General features: G+C 39.0%; 1 long non-coding RNA gene and 1 other non-coding gene across 5 annotated transcripts in view; both read left to right on the forward strand.

Moving 5' to 3' along the window:
• The window catches only part of LOC118012211, a 201,978-nt gene that overhangs the window by 110,103 nt on the left and 70,187 nt on the right, over positions 1 to 21,688 (forward strand). For 2 of the 4 annotated variants that reach the window (XR_004679639.1, XR_004679640.1), the window contains exon 3: positions 7,213 to 7,284. The exons of 1 other annotated variant lie outside the window; for it this stretch is intronic. This is a non-coding gene — a long non-coding RNA (uncharacterized LOC118012211). Of the gene's footprint in view, positions 1 to 7,212; positions 7,846 to 21,688 lie in introns of those variants that run through there. One more of the 4 variants, XR_004679638.1, reaches the window with a different exon arrangement.
• Positions 10,917 to 11,024, forward strand: LOC118012707. The gene has a single exon (XR_004679779.1). It is a non-coding gene; the product is annotated as a U6 spliceosomal RNA (small nuclear RNA).

Raw genomic sequence — 21,688 nt, forward strand, 5'->3', positions numbered from 1 at the left:
GGAACACAAGCAGGGGGAGTGGGAGAGGGAGAAGCAGGCTTCCTGCCAAGCAGGGAGCCCGATGTGGGGCTTGATCCCAGGACTCTGGGATCATGACCTGAGCTGAAGGCAGATGCTTACCGGCTGAGCCACCCAGGCGCCCCTAGCCAGAACAGTCTTAAAAAGAATAGTAAGAGGACTCACATTTCCTGATTTCAACTTAAAGCTACCATAATCAAAATGGTATGGTAGTGGTATAAAGAAAGACATATGGACCAATAGGGTAGAATTGAGAGTTCAGAAATAAACCCATGCATCTATGGTCAATTGATTTTTGACAAGGGTGCCAAGTCCATTTAATGGTAAAAGACCAGTTTCTTCAACAAAAAGTGCTGGGACAACTGGATTTCCACATGTAAAAAGATTGAAGTTGGACCCCTACTTCACAAAATATATAAAAATTAACTCAAAATGGGTCAGGGAACTAAATATAAGTGCCGAAACTTAGAAGGAAATAGGGGCAAATCTTCATGATCTTGGATTTGGCAATGGATTCTTAAGACCAAAAGTGAGTAATAAAAGAAAAAATAGATAAACTGATTTCATCGAAATGAAAAACTTTTGTGCATTAAAGGACTTATCAAGAAAGTGAAAAAACAACCTACAGAATGGGAGAATATATTTGCAAATCACATATCTGATAAGGAATTAATATCCAAAATATATAAAGAATTCCTACAACTCAATAATAAAAAAAAAGCCCAATTAAAAAATGGGCAAAGAACTTGAATAGAAAATTATCCGAAGAAGAAATACAGATGGCCAATAAACACATGAAAGAATGCTCAACATCACTGATCATTAAGGAAATGCAAATGAAAACCACAATGAGATATCACTCTTCACACCCATTAATATGGCCATTGTCAAAAAAGAAAATAAATGTTGGCAAGGATGTGGAGAAATTGGAAACTTCATCCATTGCTTGTAGTAATGTAAAATGATGCAGTCGCTATGGAAACAGTTTGGTGGTTCCTCAAAAAGCAAAACAAAATTACTATATGACTCAGCTATTCTATTTGTAGGTATATACCATAAAGAATTAAAAAGAAGGGGGCGCCTGGGTGGCTCAGTCGTTAAGCGTCTGCCTTCAGCTCAGGTCATGATCCCAGGGTCCTGGGATCGAGCCCCGCATCGGGCTCCCTGCTCTGCGGGAAGCCTACTTCTCCCTCTCCCATTCCCCTGCTTGTGTTCCCTCTGTCGCTGTGTCTCTCTCTGTCAAATAAATAAATAAAATCTTTAAAAAAAAAATTAAAAAGAGGGACTTGAATAAATATTTGTATACCAATGTTCATTGCAACATTATCACAATAGCTAAAAAGTAGAAACAATTTAAGTGTCCATCAACAAATGAATGGAAAAATAAAAGGTGGCATATATACATAATGGAATACTATTCAGCCATAAAAAAGGAATGAGGTTCTGATACATGCTCCAACATGGATGAACCTTGGGAACATTATGCTAAGTAACATAAGCCAGGCACAAAAAGGACAATTATATAATTGTCCATTTATATGAAATATCTAGAATAGACAAATTCATAGAGACAGAAGGTAGATTAGATGTTATCAGGGGTTAGGAGAAGGGAGTTATTGATTAATAGTCACAGTTTCTGTTTGGGTGTTGGGAATAGGAAGTGGTGATTATTTGTCTAATGTTGTGAATGTAATTAATGCCACTGAATTGTACACTTAAAATGGACTAAAATGGTAAATTTTATGTTACATATATTTTAACTACAATAAAATCCCCCCCTCCACCCCCGCCATGAGAAGGTAACATAGCTAGATAGGAAGATTTGGAGATAGCTTCCTTTGTAGAAAGCCATTGACTATGCCTTGAGACATGCATGCAGATGTATACATATGCAGACTTATAGGTGCATAAACCCAACCCAGGTACCTAAACACAGATACCCAGATAAACACAAGAATTATATACCTCTTGTACATACCTACATACCTACAATCTGCACTTTGTATATACAGATGGTTGATTTTAAACCACCATCAGAATTCAACCATTCACACAGGAGAGGTGCATACACCTACACATTACATGATGTAATAATATGGCTACACAGGTTAACCAAAGAATCTGTTCACCTACTGAAAAGCATGTTCTACATGCTTATACACACACACAAAGACACCCCACAGAAATCATGATGTGTGACGTAACAGCAAACGGGTTCAAGGGCATGTAGAGGGGTTCACTGATTGATAGTGGGAGAATCAGGTAGTGAGCAAAAAGATAAGTGTTGGAAGCTAAGAGTTGTATGGAAGGGAGGGGATTGGAGGATAGGTGAAATGAGTGAGTGGGAAGATGAGTGGCTGTCATAAGAAAACATCATACAGCTTCTTTGTCAAAGAGGTTCAAATCAGAAAAAGCTTGAGTTGCCAGATTTTCCTCTTTTCTCTCACCTGTTACGATATGATCTCTGGTTATCAGAGAACAAGCTATACACTTGATTACCTTTGTAATTGCACTAGCCCTTCTGACTGGCCCCAATTCTAGAATTCTCCAGTGAGTTCAGTGAGCTTCTTTCTGTGTCTTCTTTCTGCCCAAATACAGTGAACCCTCCTCACACACTGTCTGAATTCTGCAGTGGGAAGGTACATGCCCACTGGCACTGAGCTGGGGACTGAGGTTGAGGAGGGAAGCCCCAGACTGACCTCAAGGTCTTTTTACAGATGGTCAAGCTGAGGAAGTGAGATGCTGGGAATGGTGAGTCAGGAGCGGATGATCAGCATTTAGAACTGGTTCTCAAAGGGAGTAGCCTGTGATAAGAAGACAGACAAGATCTTCAAGAGGAGCAGTAACATTGAGGCCTGAGTGCAAGGCTTCACCCGGGACATACCTTTTGTGTTGGTCCTGGTGTCCTTTGTGGTGGCAAAAGCTATACCTTAGCAGAGAGTTGCTTATGGCAGCACTTAGCTAGAGTCTACCAGGGAGCTCCCGATGGAGGCAGAAGGGCCCCGTCTCTAGTCTCTTTCCCGGGCCTTTCCACCCCAGCACTGGCACTCTATTTTCTTCCCCTCAGGGGCTAATTCCCTTCTACCTCCAATGAAAATCCTGAATGACTGTGAGAGTTGACATCTTATCCTTCTCTGTTAGGAAAAAGAATTCTCACTGCTAACCAGTAAAATCAGAATGAGGTACATGCAATTATCGATACTTCCTCTTTTTCGACCTGTTTTGAAAAACCAAAAAATAGCCTAGGCTAGTATAAGCTGTTAAAATTTAGCAAACTGACATCTTGGTGGGTTCTGTTTTTTTTCTGAGTTCCATAATACAGTAGTTTTCTGAAGAGAGTGTACTGATTGGATAAAAGTTGGTCTTTAATGGAAAACCAAGATTGGCTTTGATTTTTGAGTATAGGTATTATCTTTTAAAAAGTACACTACTTTCAGTTAATTTTTAAATAAGTATAACTTATAATTTTAACAGATATTAATAACATTTGGGGTGTGTGTTTGTGTGTATGTAAGTGACAGAGATACATGATTTTGCTGAGCGAAGTCTACAGTTCATAAAATCACTATTTTTAATACCTCACGCAATTAAAAATGTTTTTGTCATTCGACTGTTGTAAGTCCATATTACATTATTTGAACATAAAGAATGTTGATTCTTAGATGAAATTATCATGTTCTGGCTCTTCACTTACTTTGAATTCAATTGTGGTAGAAAAATTATTCTATCTTTGAAAATAATTTAACTTTTGTAAGCATGCATGCATGCATGGATAACTCCAAAATGAATAGTGAACTTAAAAAGCTGAAACCTCTTCTGACAGCAGCTTGACTTAATTCTGGAAGAAATTAAGTAAGCAAAATCTCAGAAGTATGTGCCCTATTTTAGGTATAATACAGACTCAGGACAAATAGACAAATATTCTTGGACCATCTGAGAAAAGATTCTGACTGTCTTTCCATGTGATTTGCATATAACTCACATGCCCACACAAAATATCACAAGCCAGCTGCCTCTGCAGGTTTCCTACTCAGAAGAAAGAAAGCAGACTATTGTCAGAATGAGGGAGGTGAGGAATGAAGAACAGCAGCTATGCGTGGACTCCACAGTTTGTCTAAGCCAGGCACTGAGACAAGGGCCTACCAAGATCTTGGTTCCCCAATCCCCATGCCACCCACCTGCCCCCACCCTGAAGGTTAGGACTGCTCCAGGTGCTCAGGCATGGAGGCCTGGAAGATAGAGCCAGTCTGGGTAATCAGTTGGTATTTTGTTTTGTTTTGTTTTCTTTGAGATGTGTATGGATTAAAACTCTGTTTCTGTTTTAAATGTAGGGGTTTTCGTTTTTTGCTTTAAAATAAAAACTAAGGGTGCTTGGATGGCTCAGTCGGTTAAGCATCTGCCTTTGGCTCAGGTCATGATCCCGGGGTCCTGGGATCAGCCCTGCAGAGGGCTCCCTGCTCAACAGAGAATCTGCTTCTCCTTCTCCCTCTTCCCCTCCCCCTGCTTCTGCATGGCACTCTCCCTCAAATAAATAAATAAAAATTTTAAAAATATAAATAAAATAAATAAAATAAAAACTAAATTTCTTTTTTAGAAAAATATTACTTGTTAATGTCAGAAAATTAAAAAACACAGATAAGCAAAAATTTTACATATATAAGATATCAGTTTATAAACCTATGTCTAGCATATTTCCATTTTGATTTTGATTTGATATATATTGTGTGTTATATATAATCATTTTTTAAAAAATCAAAATGGAAATATTCCAGACATAGAGATTTGTAAACATATTTTTATAGAATGTATAAGGAACATTGTTTGATCTCACTATACAGATATTTATGGTAATTCATGGCCACATGATATTTTATTAGAAGTAGCATTAATTTACCTTCAATTGCTGGACACTTAGGTCATAAAAGTATTTCGGCATTATTAGCAATACTACGCTAAATATACTTGTACATGCATCTGTTTATATTACCTGTTTATTTCCCCTGGATAAAATTCTAGAAATAGAATTGTTAGCTATACCCTTTTTTTAGGTTTTTGATTCATATAGATAAATTTCCCTTCAGTAAGATTATCAGCTTACATTCCAACCAACGGAGTGTCATCATGTTCATTTCTGTACACTCTCAACAAAGCGGAATATTAAAATTCTTAAAAACTGGTTAAAAAAATAAAATGAAGAACTTGTGGAGAAGCAACATAGAGCTATAAATGAAGGAGATAAGGATAAAGCAAGAGAAATACTGTTCTTTCTCCCAGACAGCTCCAACTCTAATCAGATTCCTTAGTTTTTCTTCTCCTTATTTATTTATTTAGGTCATGTGAGGGACATTGTAGTAGATACTCACCAAACTGATTTCTTTCCTTTCTATGCACACAGCCAGACTACATATCCCAGGCTCCCTGAGGCTAAGTTTGATCGTGATTTCTGGCTAACACAATGTGGGTGGGAATGATAATATTCTGTGAAGCCTGGTCCCCATCCTCTTCATGGTTCTCTTCCTTTGTCTGCTTGATGCAGAGGCTTTGGAAACCTTGGAGGATGGCAAAGTCTCAGGAAGGAGGAACCCAGGTCCCTAAATCACCTCACGGAAGGCCATTTGTCAAATCCCCACACTAAATTGTTAACGTATGCAATTAATAAATTCTGTTTCCTTAAACAGAAAATTCTGTTTTCTTAAGCCACGGAGATTATAGAAAAACTATAAAATTCAGATAAACAAAAGAAAAAATTACCCAGAATTCTAAAGACCAGAGGTTAACTAATTGTTACAGAAAGTAGTCTAGCCTGACAAATTCAGGCATGTTGCTGCTTTTAGTCAACCTACATTGGAATTAGTGGTAAAAAATTAGGGCTTAGTAGTATTTTCTCTTTCACAATAATCGTCCTCCTTTTTGGATACCTATTGTGGAAAATAATAAGCTATTATATATACAGTAATTACATATAGAAAACTGTCCTCATGTGTAAGATGTATTCTTCTCTACATACATCTCACACTCAAATATTCATGCCAATGGAGTAGAAAATAGACATAAGTAAATAACTTAATATCACTTCTTTGATTTTGGATGATGTCAGCCTGTGGTCAGAAATGCACATTAGGTTTAAGAGAGAGACCGTTTTAACCAATCATTCCATCTATTTCCCAAATTCCTAGCTCCTTTGAAGTTAGGAAGACCATGTGGCCAATGAAATGTGAGCAGAAGCCCCAGGTATTTCTTCTGGGTGGGAGTGGTGAAAAGCCCACCTGAGATTCTCTTGTCTCTATTTCCCTGGGGCAGTGACCCGGGAGCTGGTGCAGCCACAAGATGGCAGAGCCTCCATCATCCTCATCCTTGCTTAAGACTGCCTCCCCATCTGTAATGCATATGCGGCACAAGCAAGAATTAAACCTTTCTTGTGTTAAGCACTGGGGTTTCAGATTAATTGGATAACTGCAACATAAACCTATCTTGTCCCAAAGCAAGGCTCACACAATTCTCTGTATCTTGCACCCTCCACATCAGCAGCTCAAAGCCACCATTAATCATCCTCAGACTCGTTACATGATATCTGACTTCCCAGCTATGAAGGAAAAGGTGAGATAACAAATAGGGCTTTAGAATGCAGAGAGGTAAGAGTTCCCTTATTGGGAGTGCAGGAGTGATCTTACCAACATGAATAAGAGGCAGATGTAGTTTTTTGGATTTTTCTAGCCCCCAAGTAGCTTATGAAATAAATTTAAATTACACTTATACTATGTGAGAACCAATAATGGCGTATAGACATAAAGGTGGTAAAGAGAAAGAATGAGTCGGGTTTCTTGCCCTGCTAGGCAAGTACATTGTATCACTTATTTTCCACCAGTTAATAATGAAAAGTGATACATGGCAAGGAGTGGAGAAGTTAGTTTACAAGGAGAGAATATAAAATGAAGCACAGACCCTTTGCTCCTTTAGTGTTTAATAGCTTTAAATGAATTCTCTTAAATCAATGAATGATACTTTTCTATCATATCTGAATTCTCTTATAATGAACTTGTATTATTTTTATAATTAGAAAAATGTATATCTATTTTGGAAAGAAAATCACTGTTAGTGAACAAAGAATTAATAATTGTTTGCTCCATTGACCTGTATTGTAATAGCACCTAACACAAACAATGCTTATCAGCTTCTTTATCTGTTTAATTCAAGGGCTGAACTCCTGGAGGGCAGATGCAGGGTTGTTAATTTCAGCGAGGAAGCACATCATAGAGGCTCAAATATGTGAGTTGCTCTTTCATTCTGGAATTATTTGCTTTATTTAGTTTCAAGTGATATTCCAAATAGCTTTGTGGGCTCTGGACTTGCCCATAACTTCACACTTAGCAGGATCCACGGATACAATAATGGAATTGCCAAAAACAGAATCTGAATTTGTTAAATGGAGTCTCTGTGCGTAGACTCCACTTCACTGGCATCATTACTCTCCCAGATAAAACCAGGCAACCAGTTATAACACCAGTTCTCTATCTTTTCATACTTTTGTATTGCCCAATTATTGCATGTAGTTAACTATATCAGAAATCATCTTGTTATAGCTATAGATAAAATTTTTCTTATCCTATTACCCATTTTAGCTTCTTTTTCCTTTGCAACTTATTTGCTGTCATGCCTTATGCTATGAACAGCCAGCCGAAGGTCATTTTCTAGATAAGCAATTCAGCCAATTTATTTCAATTTTCCCATTTTTAAAAAGTTTTGGCTACCAGGAGTGTAAGATTTCACTTGTGATAATTACCAAATTTCAAGTAAGTGATAAATGAAAATTGCCTGTTACTGTGTAAGGTAATTTAAACTCTTTGTGGGAAGCGATTGGTATTTTATTTTATTTTATTTTATTTTATTTTATTTTATTTTATTTTTAAAGATTTTATTTATTTATTTGAGAGAGAGAGAATGAGAGACAGAGAGCACGAGAGGGAAGAGGGCAGAGGGAGAAGCAGACCCCCTGCTGAGCAGGGAGCCCGATGTGGGACTTGATCCCGGGACTCCAGGATCATGACCTGAGCCGAAGGCAGTCGCTTAACCAACTGAGCCACCCAGGCGCCCGCGATTGGTATTTTAAATAAATCTTCTGTTGACATTGTTTAGCTAAAACTATTTTAAAGGCTCCATGAAGGTCTGTATCTTTAAATTTACTTTACTATTATAGTCATTTTACTAGCTACAAAACTACAGCCATCTATCTCTGGCTGTCTCTTTCTGACACCCACAGATGTATCCACCCACACACTCACCCACGCAAACCTACACTCTGACTCACATTCAGAACAATTGTCAAAAAATCCCCACTCCCTGTCTAACTAAAATGTTCCTTTCAAACACATGCTACTTGTTTGATCTATTTCCATGTATCTGTGAGTCAGCTGAGTCTTGTCTGATCTACCCAGTAGACGAGAGCCTACATGTATGTTTTTTTTATATGGATTTGGCAAACCTGACACATATTCAAGCATTTGAGATCATAAAAGCCTGGTGAGCAGTTTTTCACTCAAAAACACTTTTGACATCAAATGTGTAGGTTTTTTTCCTTACACCAGCCAATTTTCCAACTCTCCAGGTACCTACTGTGTGTCCTACAATTCAATTCTGGCACTAACTACCAGAGTTAGTAGACATGTTAAGGCTCATTCCCACAAAACTGCCCCCACTTCAGACACTAATCACAAATCCCAGGCCAACCATATTTCTGATGGACAGGCTGTAAATTAGGGGTTCCCATGACCCCCTTCTCAGGTTCCATAATTTGTTAGAATGGCTCACAGAACTCAGGAACAGTTTACTTGCTATTTACTGGTTTATTACAAAGGATACAATTCAGGAACAGCCAAAAGCCTGCTTGGGCAAAATATAAGGTGGGGTGGGGGCAAAAAGCTTGCATGCCCTCTTCGGGCATATCACCTTCTTAACACCTCTATATGTTCACCCACCAGGAAGCTCTCTGAACCCAATCATTTAGTGGTTTTTATGGAGGTTGCCTTACATAGGCATGATTGAGTAAATTATTGTCCATTGGTGATTAAGTCAATCTCCAGCTTCTCTCCCCTCCCTGTATGTCAGCAGGATGGGGCTGGAAGTTCTAACACACTAACAAGGTTGGCTTCTCTGGCAACCAGTCCCCATCCTAAAGCTACCTAGGAGCCCACCAAGAGTCGTCCCATTAACATATACAACTCTGCTGTGGTTGAAAGAGTCTTATGAATGACAAAAGATCCCCCTACACTCTTTCAGGAAATTCTAAGGGTAGAAGCTCTGTGTTGGGAACCAAGGACAAAGGCCAAATATGCATTTATCACATTTGAAAACATTTACTATAAATGAATTCTTATCCAAATGCTGGCAATTATTTCTAATTTAAATATTATTCTAGAACTGGCAACATGTTTAGGGCTATCATTTCAATTAGCCTAAAGAATGAGAATAACTACAATTTAATATCACATGCAATCTACCTGGACTGTTACTGAGCAATTTCACAAGGGAAAAAAAAGGATGCAACTCATTTCATTACATGACAGCAGGACATCATTTCACTTATATATAACTCTTTTATCCAGTGTCATCTAGTATCTGAATCACAGCTATAATCCAAATAGAAAGGATAAGACTGAAATCTCCAAATAAATGTACTAAAACTTTAAAGGGTACATTGCTCATGGGAGTGACCCTTGGGCATACACTCTATGCTCATTTAATTTAATTTTACATGGATTATTAACAACTTTGTTTATGTGACTTACCAACCAGTCAGCCAGTTAGGGAGCATCAAATTAAAGCAACAGATTAAAAAGAGAGGCTGCTAAAGGTAGGTGGAATTCTGTCAGGATGAAATGACAGCTGACAATCTCTCAGCAAAACAGACAGCAAAAAAATTTGTGAGAAATAAATTAAAAGTCTGAGTACATTTAGTGTGAGAATAAACCATTCAGTACACTCCAGGACTACTTGAGGGTACCATTGCTTTGTGGTACAGAGAAGAATTGAGTTTTATAATGATGATAATCATCAAAAGAAAACTCAGTTTGGCTCTGTTTGAGAGGTCAGAAATACATAACCCATTTATGTGTGTGAAAATAGTTCCAAGTAAATTTTTAAAAATAATAAAATAATATGTATTAATTTTATTTTAAAATTTATTCTTTATAGGGGTGCCTGGGTGGCTCAGTCGTTAAGTGTCTGCCTTTGGCTCAGGTCATGATCCCAGGGTCCTGGGATTGAGCCCCGCATCGGGCTCCCTGCTCCTCGGGAAGCCTGCTTCTCCCTCTCCCACTCCCCCTTCTTGTGCTCCCTCTCTTGCTGGGTCTCTCTCTGTCAAAATAAAATAAAATCTTTAAAATAAATAAATAAATAAATAAATAAATAAATAATTTATTCTTTATAGAGGAGCATAAGGGGAGAACTAAAAACTTTCACTTAACTGACCCTACCCCTTCAATCATACTCCACAGAGGTCCTTCTATTTTCTGTAGTTAATTTTTTTTTTTTTAATTTTAGTACTTACTGGGGGAAACTTCAGAAATCTAGGAAATTCACTTATCTAGAGAACCCATTTTCTCATGATCTTGGCTAAAGGAAGCAGGGCTATATCTATAACTGAGTCCCTATACACTAATCTGGTCAGGATGTTTTTGCTACAGAAGAAGATAACACTAGTCCCAAATATGGAGATCAAAGATGATATTATCTCTCCTTGATACTAGCCTCTGTATTCATATCTCTTTATAGCCACTAGTCTAACCACTTCTCATTGGTTTTTTGGATATAAGACAAAATTCTAAAAAGTACCACTGCTTAGTTCAATGAGCTCAATCATCAATGCCTGGTAGCTCAATGTCCTTTTTAAAATATGCCAACAAGTGCACCCTTTGGCAGCACATATACTAAAATTGAAATGATAACAGGAAAGATTAGCATGGACCCTGAGCAAGGATGACACACAAATTTGTGAGGTGTTCCATATTTTATAATAAAATAAAATAATAAAATAAAATAAAATAAATAAGCCAACAAACCTAAGAACTCTTGTAGGGGGTCACACAAAAAGGGTAGGCAGCTTGATTTAGCAGGAAGGCTGGCCTCTTGGCCTGCCCACTTCCTGTCCCCCTGGTTCCTTTTCAAATCTGGACCAGATGGAAAAAACACCAAACTTCCACCACCATCATCACCTCATCTTCAGAGGTAGCTTCTAACAGGAGCTGACTTCCCATAGACCCTGAACAGTCTCAGTCATGGGCTCTAAGGTCTCAAGCAAAGGCTTTATAAGTCTAAGCAGGAACCTGATATGTGCCAAAAATATCTGTCAGAATGAAAACAACCATTTCTTATTTGCTTGAGGAGTAGAGAAAGGTGTTTAAAACAATAGACAAGGGGCGCGTGGATGGCTCAGTAGTTAAGCATCTGCCTTCGGCTCAGGTCGTGGTCCCAGGGTCCTGGGATCAAGTCCCACATCGGGCTCCCTGCTCGGTGGAAAGCCTGCTTCTCCCTCTCCCACTCCTCCTGCTTGTGTTCCCTCTCTCGCAGTGTCTCTCTCTGTCAAATAAATAAATAAAATATTTATAAATAATAAAAAATAAAACAATAGACAACATTAAGGTACAGAATTTAAATATATGCTTATACCATTTGAGGTCAAAGTTTGCTCAGAAAGAAACAAATTTCCATTTGTAACCAACCACTCTTTTCTTATGAACTCTGTATAGATTGCAATTGAGACATATCTATAGGAAACTTAAAACTTTCACAAGTAGCACATGAATTTTTGATGCATTCAAAATACAGATTGGGCTGAAGTTATCAAAATAGAATCATATTTCAAAATAAATACTGCGAGTCAGGACAGTCCTACCAATTATAGCAACCTTGTTTCTGAAAGGCTTACAGCCTGGGTCAGCACAATGGTAGCAAAGCAATGTTTTATCAAAATGGTGTAATTAGGAATGGGTGGCGATATTTTAACCCCTCCTCCCAAGAGTTCCAAAATGCTTTTTTAACATGTTTATAAATATTTGCTTTTGTGCCATTTTAGGGGGAGCTTTCCATACAAACATTTGGCTTTCAGTGAGTCATCCCCAGTCTGGTTCACACCCAAAAGCTTCCTGCTTGGCTATCAGTGAATATTGGGCTCAATAACAGCCTTATTTTTATAACTGGCTTGAATGAAGATGGGAAAGGTGGTAGAGGGAGAAAGACATATTAAGATAAATATGAAAATACTCTTGTTTTCTTATGAGATTTTGACAAATATGCACCACTACCCTACCATTTAAGCTTAATTTAATGCTGGGATGGTGATGGATTTGTCTTTGACCTTTTAAGAAACATCCAGATGGGGGCGCCTGGGTGGCTCAGTCAGTTAAGTGGCTGCCTTTGGCTCAGGTCATGATCCCAAGGGTCCTGGAATTGAGCCCCGCATCGGGCTCCTTGCTCAGCAGGCAGCCTGCTTCTCCCTCTGCCTCTGCCTGCTGCTCCCCCTGCTTGTGCTCTCTCTCTCACTATCTCTCTCTCTCTGTGTCAAGTAAAAATAAATAAAATCTTTAAAAGAAAAGAAAAGAAAAGAAACATCCAAATGATTATCCCTGATGTAGTTACCTTTTTTAGTCATCATGTGTATTTGCTAGCTAAGGACACCCCAGAATTCAAATTACAGTATGCAATTTTACTTTCACTGTTGTAATTACAGTTATTGGATCCTAAAACCATCAACTAAAAGTAACTGGAAGAATAAATTACCCTTCCCCATACTGAAATTTAAGAGAATGAGGGTCCTTAGTTAAGATTTTAATTAAATTGTTCTTCAGCTAGAATTACAAAACTTTTATGTAAATAAGGAAGCAACAGTGATGAAGCATATGAATTAGAAATGAGTCTTTATTTCCATTTCTAAAGGGAAAAACTTGGGAGTTGAAGTAGCACATTTATCTTGGGGGTAAGATGTCAATATGAAAAAAAAAACACTAAAATTGCCATGCATGATAATGTGAACTACAGATTTAAAAAAAAAAAAGTAGCTTGCAAATTATACAGTAGGTAAAATATACTTTGTATTCCTCTTTATTGGATTAGAGGGAGGGTTTCAAACTTAGGTCCTTATATCTTGAACTGCACTCTATGTACATAGTCATACTTTGTTTGCATATTACATATTAAATGCTTAGGAATGATCTTTGTTCTCTCTTACCTCCCCAAAACCCTATTCCCATTTTTCTTGAAATGTGTATTTCTCTCTGTTTACATTGTGTTCTTCCCAGTTTTTGTATGGACTTGGTTATATAAACAATATCACTTTTTCTTCACTTTAAGAAAATAATGGTTTGATTCATACATGGTGACTGATAACTGTCACTTAGCCTTCATGTGAAAAAGGCAATGAAGAGTGGTGAGGACTGTGATAAAATAGAAAAGCACATGCCTCCTTTGAAATGAGGATCCACTTTTAAGCGCCAGTAAATATGGCAATAGCCATATCTTTCAATTTTTAAAGAGAAAGCCTGAAAGTATTTAAGTATTTTATTGCTCAGTGCTTTAAAAACAAGAAATTCCATTTTACGAGGCTAAAAAAAAACAGTAATTACCACTAAAAAATGTGAGAGATTAAATATATGTACTTCAATTCACATTAGGGGAGGAGAGAGGATGGAAAGTGCCAAGGACCCTGGAGTGGTTCCCCTCATGGTCTGCCTTCCATCTCTCAGACAAACACCAACACATATACTGTTCCATGGGACACCTGAGGTGCCATCAGTCGTCTCTGATCCTCTTATAGAAACCTTTCCCTAATTTGCTCCAGAGTGAATGTTTCACACTTGAATTCATACTTGCTGGGAGAGATGGGAAAATCTTAGGGCAATTATAACAATAACAATAATGAACTCATGTTGAGAGTCAGGCACTATTTATTCTTTCACTGAACAAGTATTTACTGAATGCCTGCTATGTGCTATAGCTATATTTCTGGGATGTGTTAGGCAATTTGTAGGCATTGGAAATATATCAGTTTCAAAAAAAAGAAAAAAAATGCCTGTCCTTATGGAAATTAGATTCACTGGGGAGACAGATAATAAAATGAATAAATATAGTAAGTATATTAAAATGAATTAAGTATATTAAGTTGTACTTAATAAGTACTATTAAGAGATGGTGATAAATGCTATGGAGAAAACTAAAGTAAGAAAGAGTAATTTCTCTGGTACTCCAATGTGTAATTGGAATGGATATACTTGGTAACTGGCAGAATCTCCACACTGATTTCTTGTACTGTGGGATAAAAGCTGTATTAGTGGGGAAGACAGAGTGAAATATCTAAAAGTGATTTGCCCCTTCACATGATAGTAAATTAAAAACAGTATCATGTCCTGGGGCAAATGGCAGAGTTTAGTGCTACCATTTAAGACCTAAAGAATACAGGGTGATGGCCCTCATTTATCCCCATTTAATTCACCAGTCTGGCCCTTACAAAAATGTCTGATCCTGGGAAATAATAAAGTCAACCAAACAGTTGCTGTGATTGCAGTTGCTATGCCAGACGTAGTATCTCTGTTGGAACAGATTAATATGGCCTCAGGTACCTTACATTGATTAGCAAATGCATTCATTTCTATTCCTATCAAGGGAAGGGAACAGAAGTATGTGAATGACACAAACATTTACAGTCTTGACCAGTTAATTCTTTTGCTCTCTGTCATAATATAACCCAAAGGAACCTAGACTGCCTAGACATTCTGCATATCATCACAATATTGAAGATACCATATGTGGTTGTTTTTAAGTATGCCCACAAATTATTTGATATTTCTTCCTTCAAAAGACAGAGCTTAATTCCTGTCCCCTTGAGTGTGGGCTGGCCTTAGTGACTTACTTCTAACAAATAGAATATTGCAGAAGTGATGATATGTGACTTTTAAAACATTACAACTTCATTCCTTGCTCTCTCGGATCTTACTGTGAGGGAGGTTGAGTACCATATGATAAGGACACTGAAGCAGCCCTTTCAGAGAGATTTATGTGAAAAGGAACTGAGGCCTTCTGCCAAAAGCCATGTGAATGAGCCTCAGTCAAGCCTTCAGATGACTGTGGCCCTGGAGAGCATCTTGCCTATAACCTCATGAGAGACCTTAGCCATCCTGCCTGGCAGAACTATGCTGTTAGAGGTATCTGTGATGGGAAAAGACATTTTATGGAGTTCCCAGCAAGCCCTAGTAAGAGAATCATGATGTAGATGTTAGAGCTCTGGAACAATGTTATACCATCTACAGCAAACACCATTCAAAATATAGTTCCTGATGTGCTACTAGGCCCTGGTAGAGACAGAACACCTGATCTTGGGACATTCAGTGGCTATGCAGCCAGAACTGTTTGTTACAAGGTGTGTCTGTCAGATCCACTAAGTCGTAAGGTCATGTGAGCCCAATAGAAGTCCATAGTGAGATAAAAGTGGTACATCAGGGGCACCTGGGTGGCTCAGTCGTTAAGCGTCTGCCTTCAGCTCAGGTCATGGTCCCAGGGTCCTGGGATCAAGCCCTGCATCGTGCCCCTTGCTCAACAGGAAACCTGCTTCTCCCTCTCCTACTCCCCCTGCTTGTGTTCCCTCTCTCACTGTCTCTCTCTGTCAAATAAATAAATAAAATCTTAAAAAAAAGAAGAAGAAGAAGAAGTGGTACATCAAAGGACAAGTAAGGTGCATGTGTAGATCCACCACTATGGCACCATTGCTTCTCTCTCAGCTTACACTCGTGGGTTTTTTTGGGCGGGTGGGGGCAGGCAAGTTCCCTTATGATCAGCTCATGGAAAAGAAAAAAAAAAAACATGTCTTGATACACAAATGAATTAGCTTGGTATGTGGTGAAGCCAGAAATTAACCACTATATTATAATCCCCATCCAAAGATGGCCCTAGAAGACACAATGATGGGAAGAGCTTTGGTGGTATATCTGGTCATCTACATTGTGTGGAAAGAAAAGTAGCCTGAAATAAAAACATAAGACTCAAATGATGAATAGTGTAGCTGCTTAGTCGGGGGTTTGGAAGGAGAAAGATTCAAAAATTGGGAGCAAGCAGGTCTAGGAGTCCATTGCTCCAGCTACAGGAAGTATTGCAGAACTCCTTTCAGAATATATTAAAAGCCCTTCCCATCTCAATTATAAAGAATGGAACAACTCAATTTAAAAGTGGGCAAAAGACTTGAACAGACACTTTATCAAAGAAGATACATGGATGGCAAATACACACATGAAAAGATGTTCAACATCATTAATCATAGAGAAATGCAAATTAAAACCAAACTGAAACACTATTTCACAGTTAGGAGAATAGCTGACATGAAAAAGACTGAACACACTGTACACCTAAAATTAATACAATGTTATATGTCAACTATATGTCAAATTTTAAAAGTTTCTAAAAGACTGAGCACACCAAGTATTGGTGAAGATATAGAGGAACTGGAACTCTTACACTTCTGGTGAGAATGTAAGAAAAAAAAAGATTTATTTATTCACTTTAGAGAGAGAGAGAGTGGGGGAGGGCAGAGGGAGAGGGAGAGAGAAATTTTAGCAGACTCCTTGCTGAGCTCGGAGCCCAGTGAGGAGCTGGATGTCACAACCCTGAGATCATGACTTGAGCCAAAACCAAGAGTTGGAAGCTCAACCAACTGTGCCACCCAGGGGCCCCAAGAATGTAAAATACTTTGGAAAACAACTTGGCAGTTTCTTTAAAAGTTAAACGTACACTTACTATATAGGATCCAGCCATTTCATCTTTAGTTATTTACCCAAGAGAAAAGGAAGCATATGTTTACATAAAGACATATATACACATATGCACCTACATAAAGATCCACATATATAAAGCATTCACAGAAGCTCTATTTGTATAATCCCAAACGGCAAATAGCCCAAATATCCATCAATAGAAAAACAAAAATTTTGGTATATCAATACAATAGAATACTACTCAGCAGTGAAAATAAATGAACTCCAGTGTCACACAACAATATGTATGAATCCAAATTAATTATGCTGAGTGAAAGTAGCCAGACCAAAAAAGAAAACTGACTGTAATGACTCTATTTATTTAATATTCTAGAAAATACAAATTAATCTATAATGATAGAAAGAGATTAGTGGCTGCCTAGTGATAGGGTGGTAGGTTGGAGGGAAAGAGGAGGAATTACAAAGGGGCATAAGGAATCTTTTGGGAATATGCTCATTATTTACCAAATTGTACATTTTAAATATGTGCAATTTATTGTATGTCATTATATTTCAATTAAGCTTTTAAAAGAAAGAAAAAGATTAAATCTCATGCCAGTGATGTCTAATACATGATCCTTGGAATCAAAGACCATAATCTTGAAATGCTATTCCCATTAACTCACAAGGAAGTGACCTGAGGCAAGCCAGGGAGCTTACATTATTTGGAGGTCAGATCAGTGTGGCAGGTTGTTGGGAGTTTTAAGTCAGGAGATAGATAGTATTCACTCATTCATCCAAAAAATGTATGTGTATGCATGAGTGTGTGTGTGTATAAAACCTGCTATGCAGGGACGCCTGGGTGGCTCAGTCAATTAAGCATCTGCCTTTGGCTCAGGTCATGATCCCAGGGTCCTGGGATGGAGTCCCCCCATCAAGCTACCTGCTCAGTGGGGAGCCTGCTTCTCCCTCTGCCTGCTGCTCCCCCTACTTGTGCTCTCTTTCTGACAAATAAATAAATAAAATCTTTTTTTAAAAAAATCTACTATGCAGTGCTAGGTATTATTTTAGGATCTGGAGACACAGAGTTGAGTCAGATACAAATCCTGCTCTTAAGTCAAGGTCATGAACCAAGTAAATGGAGCTTCTTAAGTCTGAGACCATCCAGAAGCATGTGGGTGTCTGATAGGATGAGCTATGAATGTGGAGGTGTCACACCCAGATCAGGCAAAACTGGGTTTGGGCATTGAAGTAGAGCTACATTGATCCAGGAAGTGTCTCTGAGGATCCAGATTCTGGCCCTTTGACATCCAAGCTTGAGTCATTTAGCAAGGGTTATGGGCAGGAGCAGACTCCCTGATAAGGGGTGAGGTAGGGTAGATGCCCCCAATTATGTCTATACAGTAAGCCAAAGAATGAAAGGAAGCATGTAGAGAAATGGTCTATGTGAAGAATACCAAAGAAACTAGCTGACCCAGAGTGAAAATTCTATAGTAGAGAAAAGAGAAAAATAATGCACCAGGGAATAGTTTGGTGGGAGGGACAGTGGACACAAATGGAATCTGAGGGGCTCTTAAAAGCCAGTCTGAACAAGTGGAGCTCAGTGGGTGCCAGACAGGATTTAGCACAGATAGGGAGCAGAGAAAGGTCTTACTCCTCAGTATAGTGAGAGGTATAGTCAAATCAGAGGTTGGATGGGAATCCTTTCTTGTGTGAACCCAGGAAGGTTCACACAAGCCAAGGACTCACAGCCAATCAGAAGAATATATTCAAAACAGGCCACTGTTGGGCGCCTGGGTGGCCCAGTTGGTTAAGCGACTGCCTTCGGCTCAGGTCATGATCCTGGAGTCCCAGGATCGAGTCCCGCATCGGGCTCCCTCTGACCCTCCTCCCTCTCATGCTCTCTGTCTCTCATTCTCTCTGTCTCAAATAAATAAATAAAATCTTTAAAAACAAAACAAAACAAAAACAGGCCACTGTTTGACAAATGACAGAGGGGGAAGCCAGTCCTTTCTCACCAGTAGGGAAACAGATGACCGTAGAAGAATGAAAGTCATGGGATTTTTGACAAGGATCCAAAGAGAAGATATCCAGGTCAGAGCAGAAATTGGTGCCTATGGGGTGCTGATGGGAGATGTCCAGGTGGGGCCAAGCTAAGAGGGCTAAAAGCCAAAGATTACGGCGAATTTTAAAAGTCGTTAGGACACACAAGGACTAGAGTAGGTCAGAGAGAGATAAGAAGTTCACCAACAGATCTTTCAAGGACACAAGCTGCTTTTGAGATTGCCCAGGAACTCTGACTCTGCCCATTATGTCATATTCCTACAGAGTCACATGTTAGTACCAGATTATTGAGGGCCTTGGCAGCTAAGCAGAGGAGTTTAGACATGAAGTAATGGGCACTAGGAACAACTGCAAGCTTTTAAGCAAGAGCACGACAAATTAATAAAAAAAAAATCAATCTGGCAAAATTGGATAGAGAAAGAGATAGCTTGTCAAAGAAGGCCAGTTTGAAAGCTATCACAACAACTCAGGGGCTATATGGTAAGGGTGGCAGCCGTGAGAAAAGGAGTTGCTATCAGAGAGGTGGGAGAGGAAGCCAGATTGTAGGGGATTAAGCTGGTTGCCTCTGTGTGGTAGATTGTAACAAAATCACAACTATAGATTGACAACTATGTAATAACACAAATATAGCAAAGTGTTAATTGAAGAAAAGAGGTGGTGGGCATGGCAGTATTCACAGTACAGTGTTTTTAAATTTTTTCTATGTTTGAAAATTTACACAATAAAATGGCAAGAAAAAAGGCCAGAAACTATGCCCCTTCTTCTATCTGTGCCCTTGTAATATGATTTTACACATTCTCCCATCAGGTAGTGGACTCTTTTCTACCTGTGAATCTGAGTTGGCCATGCAACTTGATTTGACCAATGGGACATTAGCAAATATGACATAAGTAAAGGCTTGAAGATTTGGGCATTGGGACTTACCATTTTTCTGATCTTGGGAACTTTGCAACTACCATCATATAAATGATCTTGGACTAGCCTGTTGGATGATGATAGACACATGGCCTAGTTATCCTCATCACTCTAGCTGACAACAAGCCAACCACTGGACATGTTTGTGGGACCATTGACTGCCAGCTGATCTCAGATCAGATCTCAGACCATCCCAAATAGGCAACCTACAGAATTATGACCAAATAATTGACTACCATTTTAAACCACTAAGTTTTGAGGAAATTTGCCAGCAAAAGTCAACTGATACATTCTACTTGTTATATCTTTGACTCCATTTTGAGTGAACTCCATGCTGAGCCCTTTCTGTCTCTACATGGCTCTGCAAAGTTTCAGGGAGAGGTCAGTGGTATGTGGGGGTTAGAGGGAAGATGACATGGTATGGGGACTGTGACATGAAAGGATGCCATGGGGTGGAGCCAGTGTGACATTAGGGCAAGAGTCAGTGTGACATGGGGAAAGGCTCAATTTGTTAGGTGAGGTGTGTAGCTCACAGAGGAGGGAGTTTATTTTGAACTTGAGAGCTAGTAAATGTCACACAGAGTGGTGAAGATCAGCCACAGTAAGTGAAGACAGGTGAGTAAATGTAAGGGAACCGGCAGCTGAAGTATTACTGGAGACAGTGGAATAAGGCAGACACAACTGGCCAGTTGAGATATATCTTTGCTAATAAAGCTCTTGGCTTACAGGATATCCCTCTATGGTCAGGCATTTCACCTTAGAAAAATTTCCCAGACTACAATGGGAGGGCAGACATTCTAGAGAAATAAGGTCTGGCTGTCCTTCTTCCCTTTGATGCCATCCTCCCTTGGTTTAGAGCACTTTGCTCCCTTGAATATCCCCACCCCACCTTGATATTTCTCCCTTTGCAAAGCTTCTAGGAGATCAGGCTTGTTAGTAGTTCACTCCCTTCCCAGGTCTTCTTACTGCAAGAGGGCATGGAGATCACAGACATGAAACATCTCTTTCTAGTCTTCAGTGTTCTGACAGTGACTGGTGAGTGCAGGTTCCTATTTTGGCTTAAAACTTTGAAAAGTTCATATTGGAAGAAAGTGTAGGAAATGGGTCTAGCTAAGATGGGTGGAGAGTACATTAGTTAGAAAGATAAGAATTTGGGATCCTGGTGATTGAAAGTTTCCTAGCCCACTCAGAGATATCTAGAGCCCACTGATTTTCCTCTGGCTTCATGGGTGCAAGAGAAGATTCAGACTGAGATAATAAGATTTGGCATAATGGATGGTGGGTGTTGGCAAAAGAATGTGATTTCGCTATATAGCTAGCAAGGAAGCTTAAGGAAAAGAAATATCAAGCTGAAGGAAGGAGAAGAGGAGTAAAAAGAAGGAGGATACAAATACAGAGGGAAGTCTAAGGGGAAATTAACAGAAGGACCCTGAAATTGTTCAGTAACACCTCAAATGTCAATAACACATTGACCATTTCAAAGCACTTCCACATAAAGTGTTTCAGACTCCTATCTTCTGGAATATCTGCCTGTCTCTAAAATTCTGTCTTCCTTTCCCCTATCTGACAGTAGTAACAACAATAACTGTAAAACCAACACCGATACAAGTAAAATTAGCCCAGCAGTTCAATCAGATGGACATCAAAACTGTACCAACCTTTTTGGTTTTCCTGAATTCAGAATATGAGTCTTGTTTGGGGACCCTGATCCACAAACAGTGGGTTCTCACTGCAGCCCACTGCTTCTTGCCGTGAGTAATGGGAGTCCTAGAGGGAGAGGTAGTCCCCCTTAGTCACTGAGATTGCTAAGGGGGTACTGAGGCTCAGCCCTGAAGAAACTTGCCCAGGAGCTCTCAAGCCTGAGAAGTGATTGGAAGGAAGCAGGAAATAGATCTAGGTGGTTATGAGCTAGATTTCTGGGTGGGATGATGTAGACAGAAGGAACTGGGGAAGCTGAGGACTAA

Source organism: Mirounga leonina, unplaced genomic scaffold, assembly GCF_011800145.1.
Source record: "Mirounga leonina isolate KUSES-001 unplaced genomic scaffold, KU_Mleo_1.0 Mir_151, whole genome shotgun sequence".
Taxonomy (NCBI): Eukaryota; Metazoa; Chordata; class Mammalia; order Carnivora; family Phocidae; genus Mirounga; species Mirounga leonina.